This window comes from Eptatretus burgeri, chromosome 17 (genome assembly GCF_056783735.1).
Source record: "Eptatretus burgeri isolate ZD-2024b chromosome 17, Ebu_testis_v1, whole genome shotgun sequence".
NCBI classification, from domain to species: domain Eukaryota; kingdom Metazoa; phylum Chordata; class Myxini; order Myxiniformes; family Myxinidae; genus Eptatretus; species Eptatretus burgeri.
The window spans coordinates 20,148,296-20,161,364 of NC_140977.1; the positions used below are offsets into that span (position 1 = coordinate 20,148,296).

General features: G+C 44.5%; 1 protein-coding gene across 2 annotated transcripts in view; it reads left to right on the forward strand.

The window, feature by feature from the left end:
- The window catches only part of LOC147009492 (uncharacterized), a 170,951-nt gene that overhangs the window by 97,678 nt on the left and 60,204 nt on the right, over positions 1-13,069 (forward strand). The window contains exons 1-2 of one of the 2 annotated variants that reach the window (XM_085861896.1): positions 8,871-9,257; positions 9,466-9,613. The exons of the other annotated variant lie outside the window; for it this stretch is intronic. The gene's annotated coding sequence lies outside the window, so the exon portion shown is untranslated. Of the gene's footprint in view, positions 1-8,870; positions 9,258-9,465; positions 9,614-13,069 lie in introns of those variants that run through there. 2 annotated transcript variants of the gene reach the window in all.

The window sequence follows — 13,069 nt, forward strand, 5'->3', positions numbered from 1 at the left end:
CAGAGTTATCACAAATAAAAGAAATGTAATTTACAAGCAAAGGAAAGCACTTACACAATTCTACTTAACAGACTGGTCCCACGGACACACACACACACACACACACACACACACACACACACATACACACCCGCACACCCAAAAGAACTGGACCCCGTGGGTCTATCTCGGTCAAGCTGGGCCGGGGTACCTGTCCGCTTCGTGCGGCCACACCGACTGAAACCACCACGGTGGGACCCGAACCCATGACCCAAAGTCCACGGCCCACGAACGAGGCCGCTCAACCACGATCACCACTGTCTCAGACCGCTCCAGCCACAACCGTCTGCATAACACTCGTCGACAACTACAGACCGCGCCGCAATCGCCACGATCACCGTCTGCCGAATGCTGGTCCAGACAACCACACTCCTCTTGAGGAGGGAGGGGCTTCTTCTCCCCGCCACTCTCCTCCTGATTGGACGGTGGGTTGTCAGATGACTCGTGGCAGGCTCCCGATTGGCTGGGGCACGCGTGTGGTGCTCGCCCTCCGCTCATTGGCTGAAGGAAACACTCTCTGCTCCTCCTCGGAGCGGAGCTTCGACCCGAGGTGATGAAGGCTCCGCCCACGTCCTCAGCGAAAAACACGTGCGTAATGGCGACCGGGTCGAGTGCAGGACGGCGCGCTGTTGTCGTTGTTGTAGCTAAGGATGTAATAAACCTGACTATACAATAATTTGTAGCGCACACATGTAATTCCCATTAGGGAAAGGGGGGATTCTAACTGTAAACACATACTTATCGAAATAACTTAGCTACGGGGACCACTGTCTGTCTGTGTGCAATGGCTTCCAGATTCGTAACAATATGTAGTTCCCATTTACCTTTGGATTTAAGATCGGCTCGGTTAATGGGGTTACTGTTAACAGTGGTAACGCTGATGTCAACTCGCTCTCGCACTGTCAATACCATCTGCCCTGAGGCTTCGCTCGCCGATTCTCTTCTGGCCGATCCCTAAACTGCAGTAGGGGTTTTTGAATCAGCTGTTGGTGATGCAGATATTCATGTCTCCAATGACCCTTTTCCTCACAATTATAACAAACATCTGGCCTAAAGCGGGCCTTCGTGACATTGTTTGGTCTCTACTCTTAACCTCTTTCCTGCCTGCCCCTGCCTCCACTCTGGTCTGATCGGGGCAGGAAAACCTGGAGTCTCATCATCGGATCCTTCCATCAGGCTGGCATGCGGAGCTGTTGGGATCTCTCCCTTCGCTGGCCGAGACTGTAGATTACTCCATCTTTGGCAGCCCTCCTCATCTCATTTCTCCTTTTGTTGTTTTCTCCTATAATCTTCTATCTGTAAAACTTCTGTGTTGTTTCCTTCTGTGTTGCGATCTTAAAACAATGTTTTGCCGCAGCCAATACCTGCTCTGGTGTTTCTGATTGCCGTCCGATCTTTACCAGCTTTATTTGTTTAGATATTGATGGTAAAAATTATTCAACAAACAAGCTCATCAACAAGTCATGAGGTATTCTTCTTCCATCCCTGAGTATTGGACAATCGTTTGTTGCAGCCGATTCATAAAATCATCTGGGTCCTCATCATTCTTTTGTTTGTAAGCATTTATTTTTTCCCCAATTTATCTCATGTGGACTTGTAGCCATTCCCAAATGTTTTCATAGAACCCATATCTAGGCATTATACTCCCTTTCAGTTTCCTGTGGTGGGAGGTCTGGCCACCATGCTAATTCCTTTGTTTTTTCACCATACTTTTATCAGCAGTACCGTCCATCAAGTCGGTCACATCATTATAAGTGGCTGAGGTTGAGTATATATGATGCAACATTTGTTCTTCAAATTCCCATGGTTTATCCTCATAATCTCTCTGCATTTTTATCACTTGTCGGTCACTTTGGTTCCATGGGCGATGGGCTAAACGGACATCATATTGGTTAGTTAGCAGGTTGTGCAACACTTTCTCAATTATTGGGCACACCTTTTTAGGATCTGTCTCAATCAATTTATTGTCTTCAATTATTTTCCTCATTTCTAATGCCACTCTCTTATAAGGGTTCCCGGTCACCGTAAAGGTCGAACTCGAACTTTCCTCCTCCCAGGCGCCGAGTGTTTGCTCTCTGCCCGGCGTTCACTCCACTGCCCTCTTCGGACTTGGTAGATCCCATCCTCGTCACCAAAATCTGTGGTGGAAATTCACACAAAAGAGAAAACACATTGTAATCTAACAGATTGTTTATTGTATAAAAACACGTGTGGGAGAAAAGCTTGTCTCAAGAGTACAAGCAGATCTCTGACCCTGAGCCAGAATACATGGTCTTTTATATGGTTGGAATTGAGGGAGGGTCAGAGCATCAAAGGGTACTGGTTAATCAATATCAGACTACAAGAAAGCTTTGTTTAAACAAGAGGTCTTTCAAGCAAAGAAAAACAACAAATCTGTGCACAAAAAACAACATAGTGCAGTGAAAGAATGTGTGTCTTGCTTCAGGGTGGGCATGCACAGAGCCACATAGGCAATGATTCAGCACAGCAGGCTGGTGGAGCATCTGTTTACACAGATAAGGTATAGTTTTGCAACACAATAAGAAGTTTGTAGTCTCAGCAGTCCGATGAGACTCCTGCTTTGCAATCTAAATAAGATAACAATGGGAAGGCAGAGATAATTATGGGCTTCGTGTTTGTACAACTTTACAATTGAATGGGAAAGCAGAGTTAATGTGACTGCAATGCCTTTGGTGCACGACTGACTGGTGCCAGCCGAAGCAGCTTAACTTGCCAACCAAATGAAATAAAATAAAGAAAGGATTATATTGTTACACAGTTAACAAACACACAATATCTATTCATTATAAAATAACCATCAGTATGCAATGATCTGTTATCAAGAATATTTAAAGTATCAGAGCAGCAAACATGACAGAGGGGTACATATTTCATTTTAACTAAGCCTGAACCAATAACAAGATCTCTCACCAGTCCCAGATGTGCTTAGGCCAGTATGGGGATTACATATTCATCATTATTATTGCCACATGGTTTGAAAGTCATCTGGTTTGAAGTGTTCGCTTTGAGCATAAGTTACTGGATTTATGAGAGCACTTTCTCAACATTGAGAAAGGCAAACAGTGTATTAGTATGTTTTTAAAAGATATGTTAGTTATATGGAATTGACAAGACCACAGTACATTTGAACAGAGATTCTACTCACTAGTGGCCTGTCATAGTGAGTTCTGAGCAAACAGAGAATACTCGTTACCATGAGTGACCCTTATTACCCTCGCCGGAGGAGAGGGTATTGCATTTGGGTCCGTTTGTTTGTTTGTCTGCACAGAACTTTATTTTTCTCCACAACTACTTGTCAGATTGAGACTAAATTTTCACCAAATGAGCGACTACTTATGGAGAATGTTTTACTGATAATTATGACGTCAAAGGTCACGTGGTGTGGCAGCCATGTTGAAAAAATGGAAAAACTTTGCACGTCTATATCTCTGAAACTGCACCAAGGAAAAAATTGAAACTTGGTACACGGCAAGTACTCCTCATGGGGAATGTGTGATTCTTTTTTGTGATGTCCGAGGTGCCTTCGTTATGACATCATAATTGCACATGTAAAACACTACATTTTATCAGTATGAAAATTTTTGAGGGTCATGTAGAGAAAAAAAATTGAAGTCGTCATTGGTCACGTAATTTGGCAGCCATTTTTTTTTTTTTTTTTTTAACCTTCAAAAATCTTCTGTGAAGTTGCTGAACAGATCGAGGAAAAACTTATGAGGTACGACCGCCGATCCATGAGGAACAAAAGGTTCACACATATGATGTCACAGGTCACATGGTTTGTCAGCCATATTGGATTTACTCCAAAACCTATAAAAAATCTTCTCCAGAATGGCTGGCTGGACAGATTGAGAGGAAACTTCACACAAATGTTCTCCAAGCCTTGGATGTACAAGTTTGTTAAGGAATAATTGAAAGGTCACATGGTTTGGCAACCATATTGGATTGAAGAAAAATATTAAATAATGTTTTCTCTGGAACCACTTCATCCATACATTGGGCCCATACTCTGTACAGAGCATTGATACTGCCAAAATAATCTCCTTGGCTATTGGACACAATCCTAGACTGGTCAACACTCTGACACAGGATACCAGCAAGCTGGTACTCATTATGCCAACCTCAGAAGGATGACAGGCAGAGTGAACCCCACCTGGTATTAATTCAACCTCTAAGTGGGTTTTGAACTCAGAAGAACTCAGAATCCTAGGATCCCAAGCCCACAACCCTAACCAATGAGCCAACACCAGGCATATCCAGAGTTGCTTAATATCTTTGATCTAGTTTCTTCTTTTTTTATTTATATATTTAATTTTTTAGGAATAAGGCTCACTTGGCTGTGCATGGATGGGTTTGAGGGTAGAAGAGTAGCAGCTGAAATGTGAATCCGATCCAGGTTCCTCTTGATGACTTAATCTTTGCTTTTTACCCTTGCCAAAGGATTCGGCGAGGTTATTGCATTTGGGTACATTTGTTTGTTACTTGCAAAATCGAAGATTTTGCAAGTATATTGGTCAGTCGATTTTGTTATTCTGTCTATCTGTCTGTTTGTTTGTCTATTTGTCTGTTTGTCTGTCTGTCTGTTTGTTGCCTCCAGGTCACAATTTTAAACCGATCTTCACAAAACTTCACCACATGGTAGAGTTTGTTATAAGGAAAAAGCCTATTGTTTTTGAGGTCAAAAGGTCAACACAGGCCAAAGGTCAACAACAGGTGAGATTTCTAAATTCTTCAATTTTCATCCGATTGACTTGAAATTTGAAGAGGATTTATATTTCAGGTCACCAAAATCAACAAGCCAATTATTTTTGAGGTCAACATGGATGAAAAGTTCAATATCGGCCAAAGGTCAACAACGGAGGTGGTATTTCTAAAATCCTCAATTTTCATCCGATTGACTTGAAATTTGAAGAGGATTTATATTTCAGGTCATTGAATTCAATGAGCAAATTATTTTTGAGATCGATGAAGACCTAAAGGTAAACATAGGCAAAAGGTCAACAACTAAGGTGGTGTTTCTAAAATCCTCAATTTTTATCCGATTCACTTGAAATTTGAAGAGGATTTTCAAATCAGGTCACTGAATTCAAGCACCAATTATTTTTGAGGTCAAATTTGTTTTCTGGATTTTGCAAGTGTCATGCTCTGCATGGCGTCTTCTTGTTTGTATATCTGTCAGTTTGTCCGCACAAAACTTTCGGTTTTTCTCCGCAACTGCTTGTCGGATTGAGACAAAATTTCACCATTCCTGCGACTACTCATGCAGAATGTTTTAATGATAATTATGATGTCATACTTTCACGTCGTGTGGCAATCATATTGGAGAAACAAAAAATTTGGACCTCTGTATCTCTGAAACCGCACCAAGGAAAAAATTGAAACTTGGCACATAGCAAGTACTCCTCATGGGAAATGAGTGTGATTTCTTCCGATGTCATAGGTGCCCTCGTTATGACATCATAATTGCATATGTAGTACGCCACATCTACTCAGTATGAAAATTTTTGAGGGTCATCTAGGGTTAAAATGGTCCACAGAATAAAATGTCATAATGTCATCGGTCACGTGATTCGGCAGTCATATTATTAATATGCCATTGGAGTTGCTGCAGCTGTGCTCAACAAGCTGACTCCAATGATAATTGAGGTAACACTTGTCAATGAGCGTATTATGAGACGAAGGATTCGTCACTCCTCGGGTGTCGTTTGCCTGGTCTCTGTATATGTCCGACTGAGGCGAGTGATCTCACTGTGAAGGATGCATTCCATGCCGCACTGGAGTCTGGTTGATCAGTGCCCCAGACAAGACACTCTACTAGTCTTGGGGGATTTCAATGCATCGACTGGAAGTGATATAGATGGTCATGAAACATGTGTTGGTCCCCATGGGTCAGGAACTATGAACCAGAATAGCACTAAGTTCCTTAACTTTTCAAGAAGTCATGGACTTAGGGTGGCCGGTCACGATTTCAGCGCCCACAAGCTAATCACGTGACTTGGTATTCCAACGATGGTGGTGTGGCAAAGGAGACTGACCATGTGCTAATGTGATAGTCGCTGGAGGATGACCCAGAAATGCAGGGTCTACACAGGGTCAGTTCCTCAATACTGACCACCGGCTTGTCGCAACTCTGAAGTTGCAGCTAAAATCCAGGAGAATGGTCCCATCCCAGCCTAGGCTGGATGTTGGCAATCTCAAGGATTAGAGGGTAGCTGAGGAGTTTGTGAACAGGCTGAGTAGGGATTCGGGGGGTCTGGGTGCTTTCAGGAATCCTGAAGAGTTGTGGAGCGCCTTCAAGACCACCATCTTTGATGTTGCCGGTAGATGTCTTAGAACTCACTCGAGGACGAAGAAGAATTTTGTCTCTCAAGGGACACTGGATACCATTGACCAGAGTTGCAGAGCCAAGCTGTTCAGGGAGTCGAGGGATAAAACTGGACGTGCGCTAAGGGTGGACAAAGAGGCCTATGTGCGAGGAATCTGTGATGGAGTAGAGCATCACCTGTAGTCAAGTGATTCTCTTCCTGCTTACAAGGGAATTCACACATTGCGTTCCTCCAAGTCCGTCCTTCGGTGCACTGCAGTTTAATCGGAGGGTGGTGGGCTCTTGACAGAGGAGTCCAAAGTCAACGCCCTTTGGGCTGGTTACTTTGAGCAGCTGGACCAGGCTGAAACACCAGCTATTGAGTTGGATGTCAGGGGTGTTACTATCCCTGTTGCTGACCTTCCAATCAACTGTGGTCTACCTTCGTTTGTGGAAACACAAGCTGTGGTGAACCGGTTGAAATGGTTAAAGCTTCTGGGATCTGTAGCATCCATGCTGAACTTCTCAAGGCTCGTCAAAATGCTGCACTCGTGTCGTTGCATGCAGTTCTGTGCTCTGCCTGGAACACAGGCATCATCCCAACTGACTGGAAGAGGGGTCTTGTTGTCCCTCTCTGGAAAGTGAAGAGCGATCGCCAGGACTTCAACAACTACCAAGGGATGACGCTGCTCTCAGTGGCAGGCAAGGTATTTGCTCGGATAATTCTTGATCGGGTTTGCCACCATCTGCATGAGCACCAACACCCAGAACAGTCAGGCTTTACATCAAAGAGGTCAACGATTGACCGTATCCTTGCTGTTCAGGTCTTCACCTAACACAGACGAGAGTTTCGGGAGGGGCTGCTTGCAGCTTATGTTGATCTCTGCAAAGCGTTCGATTCAGTGAATCGGGATGCCCTCTGGAGGATTCTCAGTCTTCGTGGGGTGCCATCAAAACTAATCGATCTGATATCTGAACTATACTCTGGTACAGAGAGTGCTGTGAGATGTAGATACCATCTCTGACTTATTTCCAGTTGTTACTGGAGTTTGTCAGGGCTGTGTATTGACCCTCACACTTTTCAGCGCTTATACGGACTGGATTCTGGGGAGGATGTTGGAGAAATCAAGTTGTGGTGCTTCGTTTGGGAAAGTCAAGATATCTGACCTTGATTTCTCAGATGATGCAGTCATCTTTGCGGAGACTCCGGATATCCTTTTGGGGGCCCTCGAGGTGCTGAATGAGGAGTCAGAGCTACTGGGATTATGGGTTTCCTGGGTCAAAACTAAGATCAAGGCTTTCAATAACATCTTTGATGCTGCTATCTTGTCTGGACCTATTTGTGGTGAGGATGTTGAGGTCATGGAGACATTCACTTACCTTGGCAGTGATATTTATGTCTGTGCTGGCTGTTAGCCAGAGGTCAAGCGACGTCTGGGTCAGGCCTCCGGAGTCATGGATTCACTGGATCATGTGGTGTGCTGCTGCCGGTACTTGTGCAGGAGGACGAAAGTCCAGGTCTTCAGGTCCTTGGTGCTTCCAGTCTTACTCTATGGATGTGAGACTTGGACTCCGAGCAGGGATTTGAGACGGAGACTTAATTTGCTTGGTACCAGGTCTCTTCGGAGAATCCTTGGCTATCGCTGGTCGGACTTTGTGTCCAACGAGCGGTTTCTGAGAGAGACTCAAATGAGATTTGGAACTCGCATAGTCCGTGAGTATCAGCTGTGGCTGTATGGACATGTGGCTCGTTTTCCTGATGCTGATACTGCTCAACAGATTCTCTCAGTGAGGGAGTCTCATGAGTGGAGGAGGCCAATGGGCCGACCACGTGCCTCGTGGTTGCAGCAGGTAGATCGGCATCTCCAGGAGATGGGGATGGGCCTGGCATCTGCCTGGGGGGATGGCCAGACGGAGGCCCAGGGAATGGACGCAGTGACGCGCTGCTCTGGCACATGCTCCCACACCTGCTCTGGCCTAAGGGTGTCTACTGTCTACAAACCAATTTCAGATGTTCCCATTGAAACAAAATGCACCACAGGGGTTGCACAGTGGTCATTATATGGATTTTGTCATGACGTCATTGGCTAATGCTCAGGATTTCCCAAACTTTTGAAGTCCACTTCATAGAAAGACAAATAAAACCGCTTTTCCAAACAATTTTGACGTGAGAAAACATTTTGATTTTTTTTCCGCTTCTCATTCTTGAACAATTTTAAAACTTCAATACAATTAAATATCGTGTTTGATTTTTAAACAATTACTTAATCGATGATTAGAGTAATTATTAACTCCTATTATATCTGAAGGACGTGATAATGATTTTTTTAAACTATTTTTAACGGTTCTGAAGGTCGAGCCGTGATCATGACTGTAAAGTGTGTTTCGCTCGTTCTCCTTCCCGAGCTGTCGATCATTCCAGTCCCTTGTCAGACACGTTCCTGTTCTTCCTCTTTATCATTGGCCTTCTGTGTCGATGGAACACAACCGCTCACGATGATCACCCATTCACGATTCACGTGCTTTGTTTTCTGTACCCACACGGCCAGAAACCCCCTGTCATGGAATCATCGCGCCGTTTCGAACATACACTCCGGTTCAGCGGTTCTTTTCACCGGGTGGAGCACCATCGGGCAGTGCAATGCACCTTGAGATAGAAAAAGAGTGCTGCGCCTTGAGAGAAAGCAAAATAACCCAGTTTTTGACGAGGTGCGGCAGCTTTTTAATGTGGCGCGGCGGAAAGCCCGGAGGAGCCCAATTGTGCATCTCTGGCGCGGTGTTGGCAACACTGTCTCCAACTCACGGCAGCGATACCAGAGACTGGTTAAGAGCATTATAATTATTTTCAGTCCAGTAGGGATAACGCAGAGGAAGGCATCTCATCGTCGAACAACCGGTAAAACAACAATTAACAACAACAACAACCTTCCATTGGTGTTGAAATCTCGAAATGCCAACGGAGGTGTATATGTTAGCTTGGCATGTCAGACCCTCTTTTTACTCGTTTTTTTTTTCTCAGCGTTGGATATTTTTGTGCAGAAAACCTTTTAATAAGATTCTAACCTGGAAACAATGCTCTGGTTGTAAACATGCTATGTTTTCAGTGGGGGTGAAATAACGATCAAGAAGGATTCCAGCGATGTTCTGTGTAATCAAAACGAGAAGAAGAAGATCCTTGCGTTGTCCAATCACGGTTCTATGTTGAAGTGATTCGCCCAGCGACAGAAAGTTTGCAGACGAGTTGTGAGGAGGGTAAGTGTTGTACATGTTTGTGTTTTAAACGAGTCTGTGAGTAGTGCTAAAGCTCGTGGTACAGATTATAACATGTTTGTTAAATATATTTTCATTTTTTACGATTTGGAACGAAATGTTCATGATGTGAGAAATGGGAGACGCTGAAGGATGGTGTTTTGTGATGACGTCATCGATTTAAAACCCCTTCACGAAGAATGTGAACCGCGACGTTTTCTCGGGGTTTGAAGGGGAGTAAATGTAAAACAGGTAATCTGAGGTAAACCAAGGGAGATGAGATGGGGTAAAGGTAGGAGGGGGAATATGTAAACTGGAGGAAACAAAAGTCTGTGAGAGGTTCTCTTCAAAAGGTGAATTTGCTGTGAGTGTTTTTGCTTCTTCCTTACCCATCATCTCCGTGACCCCCATCATCTCCGTGACCCCCATCATCTCCATGACCCCCATCATCACCTGCCCCCTATCGATTACAATTAATAGTGTGCGTTTGCCATATATATATATATATATATATATATATATATATATATATATATATATATATATATATATATATATATATGTACATTGTTGTGGATCCGAAGTTCGAGGCTTGCCACGTCCCTCCCGAACGCCCGGTCTTAAGGCCGCCAAGCACAGATAACACTGGACGCTGATGGGTTGCTAGGCAACCACGAACGCCAGTTGGTACTGCCAATCCTGCAGGGTTGCACTACTCCATGTGGTACCTTACCTGTGAATAACCATACCAAAGGGGGGGTGTCGTGCCCTCAATGCGTACTTGCATTAACTTACTGTATGAGGTGCAGCTGAGCAGAGCTGCCAAGTTCACACCTGCTAATTAGAACCAATTAGTGGGGTAGAACTTCCCGGCTAACTACGTGCGGACCATGCTGGACCGATGGAGGGGGGAAAAAAACAACAACAAAAAAAACGAGCTGGGTACCTTTATAACATAAACAATTTATTTCTTTCACGAGGGTGAGGAAAGGCATGTGAACAATAATAAATGGTTTCATTACAAGTAATACGTACACCAGGGAAAGCAAGGATTATTGAGGTGCGGTTAAAGAAGATACAGTTGCATATAAAAGAGATGATGCAGAGCAGAGTTATACCGATACTAAACTTCTACAATCTTAATTATGCTAACAGGACAGGTGTCATCGGACACAAGCCTGAGAATAGTAGAAAGATGAGAGAAAGTATAACCTCTTTGTGTCTGGTACGGTCGACGGGCAACCAGTCGCTTAGGAGGGGGAGGAAGGAAAAAAATGGGGTGTCTATGGTGTGTGAGTGAGAAGTTGCAATGAGATGTGCTGTGATTGGTAGATGAGGTGGAGAGGAAGTTGTAGAGATGTAAGTTCAGGGAGGGGGTGTGTCGGAAATGAAGCAAAGAGCACGTGGGGAGAATAGACTTATCGTGGGCGTGGGGAAATTTGTTTGTGTAATTATTTATTCGTGCAGAACTGCACCTCATCCGGCGCCTGGCTCTTGCTGAGCTTGGCCCAGCTTCCCCTACATTCGCTCTGCTCAGCGCAGCAACCAACGGTGATGTACAGATTGAGCCATACAAGATGAAGGCAGGGCCAGACGAAGAGCCAGACAAAGAGAGCGAAGATGTGGAACTCAGTGCATTTATAATCCTCCTGCGAGGGCGGAGCCCTGGAGGCAGGCCGTGGGTGTATCTTCACACCGCCATTGGCATGCGACCGCTCACCTCAGCCTTGACCCTGACCAGGTGAGGATTCGGCATCGGAAATGCCCTCATTCACCCCCGAACCCGGCCATGCGACGGAGCTCCATGATTCTGAGAGAGGAGAGGTCATGTGGCCAAAGTAAAGTTAAATAAAATAGATAAAAGAATAAACAATGAGATATAAAACCTGTCTAAAACCCCTTGCAATGCATTTTGTCCCAAATACCCACGAGACATGAGGAAGGGTCTATCTAAAATGGATACGAATTAAATAACTGTCTTGGGACTGCTATGTGTTGTGTGACACAATAATATATTGTTACAGTCGCCGGATTCTGACCAGTTTCCCAATACTAATCGTGACAAACCAATAATACCTCAGACCACCGGGTGGACTTAAGGTTGAGGTCAAAGCCTCCACCCACACGATCACCAATTTAGCAACGGATCGTCAAAACGGACAATGTGCCGTCTGCCGGGAAAGCCAAATTGATCTTTACTTTGGTTTTTGAGGTACAGAGAATTCTGACGAGAATCTCATAATCGATCCGGATCGCCCTATAAACAGGATGAAAGCCTGAGTGGTGGCTTGGGTAGTGCAGCAATATTTTTTATAAAGCCTCCAATGAGGTAATGATACCAATTTCCCACAACTGTGCTGAGTACGATGTCGTTAATAGCCAAATGATGAACCGTGAATCAGCGACACAAGTTAATGGAAGTAATTTGATTTCATAAATGAGGGACGGGAGATTGGAGGAGAGAAAAACATGCATCACCAGCAATCACGGAATCGATGTACACTCCTTGACTAAATCAGATACAGATCATACAGTTATCATCCCCCCCTCCCACACACCCCGCGCCGACGATAACATGTTAAGCTTAACCATCTGTGTACTTTGTCCATCCATTCAACAAACATCTTGACACTGGAGAAATTCACAAACAAAGACGATCGGCAAACCCAGAGGTAGAGCCTGACAGTGTCTGGAGGCAGTTTCGTTTCAGTTCCAGCAGGAGGCGACTACTCATTCAACACGTCAACGAAGGAAAGGAACCAGAAACGCATCTTGTTCAGCGAGGTGCTTCTCAGAAGCCCTCTTTGCAAGCTCTGTGCATCTCGCAGCACCGATACGAACTCAAAATTCTTCTTTTCTGATTTCAGGGAGAAATTTGATTTGCAACTACGGCGCTCTGCTGCTCTTTATCTGACGATTCTAAGCACTTTTATTATCTCAGTATCTTCGCACTTCGCACTCTGCCAATCTTTAGCACCTTTTAGCTCATCTGGAATATAGTTCCGGGAGCTTAAGGGATGGCGCATCATCCGTCCGTCCATCCACAAATTCTTGCAACTTCCTCTCTGAAACGACACGTGCAATTTTGATGAAACTTTACCACAACCTTCAGCACCCTGTATGTACCAAAGTTTGTTCACACCATTAAAAAATCGGGGTCTTCTGGGGGTCTATGGGGGGGGGGGGTGATTGCCTCCCAAAATAGGTATTTGCTTTCTTCTGAGAAACGACACATACAATTCCGATGAAACTTGATTTCAACCTCCACCACTCGTGATTTACCAAAGATTGTTCACGACATTAATAAAACTAGAGGGGGAGCACTCGGTAGAGTGCAAAACTTCCGCCGCCAATACTGCTGGGTCACTTAAGTGAACCTGATATCCTATTCATTGTAGGTCAAAACGGATCAGACTCAACTGAACAACGATTGAATAAACTAAACTAGATCGACACGCA